The 10,696-nt window shown below is 40.3% G+C and overlaps 1 long non-coding RNA gene across 1 annotated transcript; it reads right to left on the bottom strand.

The window, feature by feature from the left end:
* Nucleotides 1–3,213: 3,213 nt before the first annotated feature.
* On the bottom strand, nt 3,214–9,197 carry LOC114940946 (uncharacterized). The gene is made up of 3 exons (XR_014926275.1): nt 5,949–9,197; nt 3,676–4,166; nt 3,214–3,318 (listed from the first exon to the last, which is right to left on the bottom strand). It is a non-coding gene; the product is annotated as an uncharacterized LOC114940946 (long non-coding RNA).
* Between the last annotated feature and the right edge of the window lie 1,499 nt (nt 9,198–10,696).

Below are 10,696 nucleotides of genomic sequence, written 5' to 3'. Positions count from 1 at the left end.
ACATGATATACGTCGATATCAAAAGATGATGATAACTGATAACTAATAATCAATCAAGCAGTGCGGTGATGTTGCGATAAAGTTTCTTTCAAAATAAAATCCGGAAAATATATTATTTATTATATGTAACTATGATACTGACTGTATCGTGCGAAACAATTGAATATGCGTGGTTGTACATACGTTATATTCATAGCATTGAGCTGTTATCGCGGCTGTATGCAATCAAGATTAATAGAAATAAAAAAATATGTCTAAACGTTCAAGTGTTGACCGTGTCCGGAAATATCGGGCATTAAAGAGAATGCGAAATATTTTGTCCGAAAGTGACAATGAACCCGAAGAAATACGTATGTATATAATTAATGTACATTACTCGTAAAAGAGAGGTATATTAAGCTATCTAAATCAAATTATCAAAACACAATAAATTATATATGGAATTAATTTGCTAATTTTTTGCTGCAAAAAATTTTTAATACTTAAAAAAATTAATAATACTATTAAATTATATTAATATATTAATAATTAATAAATTAATTAATACATTAATAAATTAATAATTAATAAATTATATTAATATATTAATAATACTTTTAAAAAAATTAATAATACTAAAATTTTTTGCTATTTATTTGCTACTATTTACTGCTTAAAATATTTTTTTTGCTCCAGCTTTTAAGAAAATACCAATAATAAAACGCGCGACGCTCAAGAGTAAAGTGCATTAAAAAATTAGTTGCTCGCATTATTATAGCATCAGAATATTCCCTGAATTATTTGCTGTCAAGATATCCAAGTCCTGAATTTTTTGTTCGCAAAATAAATTTGAAAATTTATGTTTTATTCATTATACAAGTAAAACATTAATTTTTTAAACTTATTTCGCCAGCAAAAAATTCGGAATTTTGATATCTTGAGAGCAAATAATTCAGGAAATATTCTGATGCTATAATAATGCGAGCAACTAATTTTTTAATGCACTTTACTCTTGAGCGCCGCGTTTTGTTATTGGTATTTTCTTAAATAATATATAATTATAATTTATTGTGTTTTGATGATTTGGCTTAGATAGTTTAATATACCTGCAAAGGAGTTACAGAGAAAAAATTGCAAAAAATTGCATTTTAAAATGCATTTTATTTCATGTTTCACAGAACATAATGATAATGTACAACAAGCTTTAGAACGATCTGAACAATATAATGTTGACGTATCTTCAAGCTGTGCTCTATCCAACGACAACTTCCAACAAACTTCCAGTGACAGCATTTTTGATGCTTCAAGAGAGATAGAAGATTTGTCAAATTCAAGTTCAAATTCAAATAATGAAGATGCACCGTTGATTTTATTTGAAGATTCACGTAATGAATTATTACAAGGAAACATTAATACAAAAATTAGTACGTGGGTCCTTCGAAATGTGACATCATTAACACATAAATGCATAGACGAACTATTACTAATATTGAGAAATGAAGGTCATTTAAGTCTTCCTAAAAGTAGTAAAACTTTATTAGGGACCAACGCAGCAAAAACTAATATTCGTCCAATGTTGAATAGTAACGGAAAATACGGAGAATTCATTTATTTTAATATTAAAGATACCCTTGAAAAAATTATATCTCCCGAAATTTATACCGAGAAAGAGATATTATTAATGATAAACATTGATGGTGCATCCATTCACCAAAATTCGAAAAAACATATTTGGACTGTATTAGGTTTAGTATACCACCGCGAATATGAGGCTAAACCATTTCTTATTGGTTTGCATTATGGTGAGTCAAAACCATTTTCAGTTAATGAGTTTTTAGACGATTTTGTTGGCGAAGTAAATAATTTAATTATAAATGGTGTAAATATCGGGAACTCTCATTACAATTTCAACATTAAAGCTTTTGTGTGCGATACACCTGCGCGTGCGTTTATTAAACGTTGTAAAGGACACGGTGGTTTTTTGCGTGCGAACGCTGCGAGATAAAAGGAAAGACAGTGCAAGGAAAAAGAGTGTATAAGGGCATACATTATATAGAACGTACGGACGAATCTTTTAGAAATAAGCAACAATTGAAGCATCATTCCACCAAAGAAGTGTCACCATTACTAAACATTATAGGATTAGATATTGTTAAATCAGTTGTACTAGATTCTATGCATCTACTTTGTTTAGGAGTCTCAAAATATTTGTTGCAGGAATTTCTTCATGGTGATCGGCATCTTAGAATTGATTTACGTAACGTCACACTTTTGCAAAATTTATTAAATTCCATTTCACGCGATATCCCAATGGAATTTCAAAGAAAAAAATTTGATCTTCTTGATATTGGCAATTGGAAAGCGACTCAATTTAGATTTTTTTTATTGTACTGTAGTGGCTTATTTCTTCGTTCTATATTACCACACGATACCTATCGACATTTTATGCTGCTTTATGCATCATGTCGTATTTTATCAAGTGAAAGATTGGCTTTACAATGTGCTCAATATGCTAAAATTTTGTTACGAAAGTTTGTTAAGTTAATGCCAACTTATTATAATGAAAATTTGCTAACAATTACTATTCACAATTTGATTCATATTGCAGATGACGTCATGCATATGAAAGATCCTTTATTTAAATTTTCGGCATTTACTTTCGAGGATTATATTGGATTCTTAAAAAAACTTATTAGAAATACGCCACATATTATTCCGCAAATAACAAGACGTTTACATGAAATACAAGAAGGACACGACCCATTCATAAAATACCATTATCCATTTTTCTATACTGTTAAAAAACGTACAGATGTGCCGATAGGATATCGTGTGGAAACAACTAGTGATAAAATAATATTGTCTAGTGTTAAAATAAAAAATTTTACATTTACAACTTCTCACCCTAATAATGTCGCAATTATGAAGAATGATGATATTATAATAATAAATAGTATTTTCATCCAATTGATTAATAATATTTCTGTCGGTTCTCCGATAATCGAAGGAAAACAATTAGTATTTTATCGTGACATATTTGATTATCCTATGCCATCACACAAAGTTGGTATAATGTACGTTCGTAAAACTAGCATTAAAAAACAATATTGTGTCAAAGATATTTCAATGAAATGCATTTACACACGACTAAATAACAAGAAAGTAATTATAACATTACTTCATTTATAAAGTAATATTATGTAAAATAAATATTATGTACAATCTAATACTATAACAACATTCTATTAATTATATTAATGATTATTATATAATATAAATATAAAAATAATTTGTTCATCGGTCAATGCGCAGCGACGGAATTGTTGCTCACATGTTGATCTGTGACATACAAAAATTAATATATATGTAAATTATAGCAGCGTTCGAAATACAATTAAATGTTTCAAAAATAATTATTGTATGTATTGAATTTTTTATTTATTTTTCGGATATTTGATTAAAGACTTATACAATTAAAGGGAAGAAAATAGGCGTTAGAGCCAAATGATAAAATGTGGTGATACGATTGCCGAAAAAATTGAATTATAATATGTGAATATTTGAAGTATTTTTTAATATGAATATTTGATATAATTATGTAAGTATCAAATATATGTTAAAGATATATATTTGCGTCGCGGTGAAAAACAACATATTTCGCAATAACGAATAACGAGTAAATGATAGATTACCCACCTTCAAATTGCTCAGCTGATGCTCGACGTCCCCCGGGCCTTCTCTTCCTCTCAGTACATCGGCGGCTGTTTGTGACCACACACAATGACTCATTAAAAAACACGTCGTTGTTGATTTGCTTAGCAAAGCGCTTGGAGACACTGGACCAATACTGGACCAATGCTGGGCCTGTGTCGCCAGAACTTGGCCTAATTTGCAGCCTATGCTGGTCCACGTCTGTATTTTATAATGGCTCGTCGTACAGCTCAGCTTTTAATCAGTACTGGCACAAAATTGTCTGCCGACCTTGGCTGCCGATACTGAACCAATGCTGGGCCTGTGTCGCAGCCAGAGCTTGGCCTATTTTGCAGCTTGTGTTGGCCCACGTCTGGATTTTATAATGGCCCGTCGTATGGCCTGGCTTTTAACCAGTATTGGCACAAGATTGCCTGCCGACTCTTGGTTGTCGATGCTGGACCAGTGCTGGGCCAGTTAAACAACGTCGGCAATTTCTACGTGGGATGTGGGACAAACGAAAAGACAATTAGGCACAAGAGTAAATGAACATAAAAATAATATCAGATTAGATTCTGCAAGACACTCGGTGGTTTCTGACCATATCGTAAAGTTTACACATATTTTTAATTGGAACGAAACAAAAATCTTAGACTACGAAAAGAATTATTATAAAAGGTTGATATCGGAAATAATACACATTAAAGAAGAAAAAAACAGTATTAACTTAAAAAAGGACACCGAGCGTCTTGACGGATCTTATTTTGATATTTTAGAAAAATTGTCTATGTCATCATAGCATAGAGGTATATATACAGCGCTCTGACATTGCGATTTACAGATATTGATTAGCTTCGCAAAAAGTACACATTGTGACAAGGTTATTTAAAAAGAAATATTTTATCGTCTCGACACAGACGTAAGTAATCACTATTTTTAAAAAAATCTAACAATTAATATTCGGGCTGACACATCAATTGTTTCACAGCATAATACATACTATAACATCATGAACTACAGAAATCTGATGTTCGATAGTAAGCGATTTATCTCAAGTCAACAAGCATGAAATTTGATACTGCGTTTTTCACATTATAAGCCGATAGATTTTATATTTATAATATGTTCGGACTTACCAAACGATTTAATTCTTGACTTATTAACATAGCGATAATGATATTGAAAAAGACTGTCGTACAGCCGAAACGTTTATCAGTTGTAATATTATTTTATGACATATAATAAAAAATTTAATTAACGTCTTATTAGCTCGTTAAGTTGATCTTTTAATTTATTACATATTTTAATTTTAGACGAGCCAAAGTTTATTGTATTAGATATATTTAATTTTTTTATTTTTTGCCAGAGGTACTGCCGACGGTGCTGCTTGGGATCCGAGCAGCATGGAGAGACGATCTGCAGGCGACCGCAGCGGAGCTGGTGTACGGCCAGACGCTGAGGATCCCAGGGCAATTCCTGGGCCGACGGCCTGCGAGCAACAAGGACGACGCGACCGACTTCGTGAGGACGCTGCGGGAGCAGTTTAAAAAGCTGCGACCAGTTGACGGTACCCGACACGGGGAGCGACAGCCGTTCATCTACAAGGACCTGGCGACGGCCGAACAGGTGTTCGTGCGACACGAGGGGCCCAAAAAGATGCTGCAGGCGCCGTACGAGGGGCCGTACGCAGTGGTCAGCCAAGGCAGCAAAGTCTTTGTCGTGCGTATGCACGGCAAAGAGAAAACTGTCTCAGTAGACAGGCTAAAACCCGCTTATATTTTACAGCCCGAAGCAGAAGATAGCAGCTCGGCAGAGTCGGCGACACGGAGCCGAGAGGGTGCGGTCGACGGACGGACGGCGCGAGACCAGGACACCGAGGTCGAGCGGCGAGGCGCGCGAGAGAACGCGAGGCCGCTGCCCCGAGAAAGCGAGAAAACGACGAGAGCGGGAAGAAAGGTCCGATTCCCGAGTCGATTCCAGGCGGGCCTGTAACACCGAGGAACCAGGATGTGCAGTGCGATTTCTCACGGCTTCGCGTCGCACGAACACCTGTTCGGCCGTCGCTCCCCGTGTCGGGTACCGTCAACTGGTCGCAGCTTTTTAAACTGCTCCCGCAGCGTCCTCACGAAGTCGGTCGCGTCGTCCTTGTTGCTCGCAGGCCGTCGGCCCAGGAATTGCCCTGGGATCCTCAGCGTCTGGCCGTACACCAGCTCCGCTGCGGTCGCCTGCAGGTCGTCTCTCCATGCTGCTCGGATCCCAAGCAGCACCGTCGGCAGTACCTCTGGTCCAGCGATCTTTCTGCTGACATTTGATGGCCGCTTTGAGCTGGCGATGGAACCGCTCGACCATTCCGTTTGCCTGCGGGTGGTACACTGTCGTCTTCAGCTGCTGCACTCCTGTCAGCTCGCTCAGCCGCCGAAAAAGATGGGACTCGAACTGGCGCCCCTGGTCCGTTGTTATCCGCACGGGCGCCCCGAATCGGCAAATCCATCCTTCGTAGAATAACCTTGCGACCGTCTCCGCCTCCTGATCTCGAAGTGCGAACGCCTCCGGCCACCGTGTGAAGCGGTCCACGCACGTGAGACAATATCGCATGCCCTCCGAGACCGGCATCACGATTATGTCCAGGTGGATGTGTTCAAATCTGTTGGATGGAACAGCAAATTTTCCCAAGGGTGCCGAGACGTGTCGAGAGATCTTCGATCGTTGACAGGGCACGCATGCACGTGCCCAGCTGCGGCAGTCAACGTTCATCGACGGCCAGACGTAGCGCTGCGCCACGAGTCTGCCCGTCGCCTTGATTCCTGGGTGTGCCAGGTTGTGCACCAGATTAAATGCGGCCCGCCAAAAGGGCCTTGTCAGGAACGGCCGCGGTGTCGGTGTCGTCGTGTTACAGTAAACTTGTATCCCCGTTCCGGGAATCTGCACTTTTTCGAGCTTCAATCAGGTCTCCCGCCGTGTGTAGTTGTCGAGCTCTTCGTCAGTCTCCTGCGACTCCGCCAGTGCAGCGTAGTCCAAGGGAGAATGTAGCTCTTCGACTCGAGACAACGCATCCGCCACGATGTTCTCCTCGCCTGTCACGTACCGAATGTCGGTTGAAAACTGCCCGATAAAGTCCAAGTGGCGGAACTGGCGCGGCGTGCTCTTCTCCGGTCTTTGTCGAAAGGCGTAGATCAGTAGTTTGTGATCCGTGTAAATTACGAACGCGCGTGCCTCCAGCATGTATCGGAAGTGCTTGACCGTCAGGTAGATAGCCAGCAGTTCCCTGTCGAACGCGCTGTACTTCTCTTCGGCTGGGCTTAGCTTCTTCGAGAAGAATCTGGTGGTGCGCTCGCACCAGATCTATCGTCGTGAAGATCTCTTTTCCTCCGAGGGCTTGCGCAAAGTCCTGAATATAACGCACAGGATATCGGTCCGGGATCGTCCTCGCGTTCAGCGCTCTATAGTCGCCGCAAGGTCGCCACTCTTCGCCCTTTTTCGGCACCATGTGTAAGGGCGCCGACCAACTGCTCTTGGAAGGTCGCGCGATTCCGGCTTCCACCATTCGACGGAATTGCGGCTGCAAGTCGATCCGGAGCGAGTCTCCGTGGTCTGCACGCGACAGGCGATCCCGGCGTCGTCTCAATAACATGTCGCGTGGCGTGAATCGCTTCTCTTATCTGTCCTCCCGGCCTCGTGATGTCCGCATATTCTTCTAATAACCGGTGGTATGGTGTCTTCCCCGTGATTGTTTTCACCTGAAGCACGTTGCATGGGACACAACGCCCACGTGCGGTCAAAGTCGTCAGCTGGTCGACGAGGCGAGAATTGCGCAAATCCACGAGGAGGCCATAATGCGCAAGAAAATCGGCGCCGATTATTGGCCTTGACACGTCCGCGATAACGAATCTCCATGTGAACGCCCGTCGTAACCCGAAATTTAGCGTCATGTTCTCCGTTCCATACGTAAAAATTGGTGTGCCGTTGGCAGCCGATAACTCATAGGTTCTCTGTCGTGGACCTCGAACCATCTTTCGAGGAAACACGCAGAGATCCGCGCCCGTGTCAATTAAAAATTTCGTCTTTGTATTTGCGTCAGTCACGAATAAGCGGCGCGCACTGTGTCTCGGGTCGCTCGCCGCCTCTAACGACCCGCTCCTGCGTTTCCCTGCAGTTGCATCGAGCAGGGTGCTCTGCACTGTCGTGCTTCCACTCCGAACCGCCAATGGTACCAGCATACGCCGCTGACTGGCGGACCACGGCTGCTGGATCGCGCTCGCGGACGCGAACGCGAACGCGAACGAGGTCGCGAACGACGTCGATCATCTTCTCGGCATCGATTATCTCCGATCGCTTTAATTGACTTACGGATAGCCGTCAGTTGTTCCGCCATCTCTTGCTGCATTGCAAGCCGCGCCTGTGCCAGTCGCATCTCCAACCTGGCTTCCTGTGTCGCAATCGGGGCTGCCTGCATCGCGATCGGGGCCGCCCGCTGCATCTGCACACGCGGCTGCTCGAACGCCCGCGCCTTTGTCTTCACGCGCGAACCGACCACTCCGTCGTTTCGCGTCACAAGCATGTCGAGTCGTTTTTGCACACACTGCTGGTCATTCTCACTCTCGTGTACGATCGGACAGATCGTCTCACTCGCCGAAAATGTAAAAAAAAAGAAATGCACTGCTCTCTCACGCGAGCACAAAAAAAAATCGCGAATTCCCGTTCGTTCGCGATCACGTCGGGACGTCACCACTTTGGTTATCTCGTGCGTTACGTTCGTCTCGCGCGGCGCGATTACTTAGGAAGTACGATACGAGTCGGGAATTAATAACGTGAGGCAGTAATTGCAATTAACAAAATATATTCTTAAACACAAACTTTAAATGTCGATACATGTATGTGAAACCGCTCGGATTTATAAGGGGCGTCCGTACGCGGCAACTGTCGAAAACGGAATCTCTCGCATGTAAAAATGTTCTGCCTATATTTTGCCTCAAAACGCCCTTCGAGAGGGTTCGCGAATTTTTTGTCTGTTTTACTTGCTTTGTTTCTTAATCTTGATATTTGTCTCTATCTGTGTGCAATATTCGGTGCTACGCGGAGTAATTATAGTTAGTGCGCGGACGCGAGTGTCAAGTTTTAGGACGGCACAGGAAAAAAAAGAAAATAAAGAAAGTTCACGGCACACAATATATTTTACAAATAATTATACAGTACAAAAGAAATGCTCTAATGCAAGTGAACTGCAATTAGAAGCGTGCAATGATTGCCGGAAGTGCAATCCAACGACAAAATCGATCTCCCGCGAGAAGTGCGACGAAAATCGAGAAGAGAGAAAGTAACGATGTCTGTACGCGCGAACGACTGTACGACGATAGATCCGTTCGACAAGAGAGAGCGTGAACCAACGTGATTGTTTTCTACCGACCTTCGAGAGAGTTCCGAGGTAAGGAACACCGTGTTTGTGTTCCTTCCACATAATGATAGAATCCTCTCGAATGTCGGAGGGCAAAATCACTTGTTGTCGTCGGTTTTATGTTTGTTACGATACGGTTACCTGTCACCGTTTAAAACGACAGGTATTGCGAGCGTTAAAGACGCGCGCGGTCTTGCGATATGGCGGGGCGCGTTCGCTCGCGATTGGCGCACGGAGATTTAGTGCGAATCGTCGCGCCAAATTCGAGCGGCTATTTTCAGCGCAGTTAGCTGCGCTTGTTGCAAGGCGCAGAATGCACTCCGAGATGCATTCACACACACACACACACACACCCACACACACACACACACACACTCTCTCTCTCTCTCTCTCTCTTTCTCTCTCTCTCTCTCTCTCTCTCTCTCTCTCTCTCTCTCTCTCTCTCTGTCTCTCCAATCCGCAACAATCTGTCTCGTCTGTTATGTTTATTTCTATTTATTTATGTCTCGGTGACCGTATTCGTATACGTGTTTATCGCTCGATTATTTTAGGGAAGTATGTGACGATGTAATCGCCACAGTACGTTTAATATAAATTTCAAAAATTGTATACAAAAAACATTTTAATAAATATATAGGTACTTTATGCAGAAATAATAATTTTCTCCTACAAGTTATTTTTAGTGTAATTGCAATATAATTAGATAAACAGTTATTAAATATAAAAAAAAAATAAAGACAGTACGGCGCTGTATTAAAGCCATTATTGGCAATGAATATGGGCATAATAAATTAACCATTAATGGCTCAACATTGTTCACCATGTTTGGCCGCGTAATTATCCTTTGATGGACCGAAGTTATCATTCCATAATATTTCCATTGATAGGCCAGTTATGGTTACTATTATCGCGCCAATATAACCTGGTAGCCAATTTTGGGCCAATATTAGGCCAATTGTTAACCAATTAATGAAAGGTGAATACCCAAATAGGATAAAATGTAGATTATTTTATATTTAATTAGAATATTGTAAATATGTTATAATTAACGATAAGTTAACGCCCAAAATTTAGTGATATAAATATATTATATTTTATTTAGGGTAAATTTTATTTGCAATTTTAAATTAATATTTCAAAACGATAGGCGAATGTCTAAATATAGATAGTATTATTTGATATAATATATTGTAAAAAGCGGATAAATACGATTTCGACGATTTATATATGTCTAAACATTATTTGTTATAATAAATACATATGAGTAAGTTGGATGAATGAAAAAGAAGTTAAATAAAGTAAAATGAGAACCTCCCCCAGAAATAGTTACGGCGAAGTAAAATAATCTTTGATAGAATGTGCGAGAATAAATAAACCATAATACCAATAAACATAAATATTGGTCAATTAAAAATTTACGTAACAGAAAGTGATTTTTATAATGCCCATATCAAAAACGTCACATAAAAGAAGGAAAATTTTAAATATACATAAGATATAAAGTTTGGCGTGCTAATAATAATTTTTTGACATAGTAATTAATTTTTGAGCATTGCTATAATTTAGATTTTATATTTGTATGTTACATTTATGTTATATGTTGATTTTATGTTTTTATGTTACAGACAACCTAAA

The sequence above is a fragment of the Nylanderia fulva genome, unplaced genomic scaffold (assembly GCF_048542155.1).
Source record: "Nylanderia fulva isolate GAGA-0341 unplaced genomic scaffold, ASM4854215v1 Scaffold115, whole genome shotgun sequence".
NCBI lineage: Eukaryota > Metazoa > Arthropoda > Insecta > Hymenoptera > Formicidae > Nylanderia > Nylanderia fulva.
Note: the sequence above shows the minus strand (reverse complement) of the source record. Positions and strands in the feature narration are given on the sequence as shown.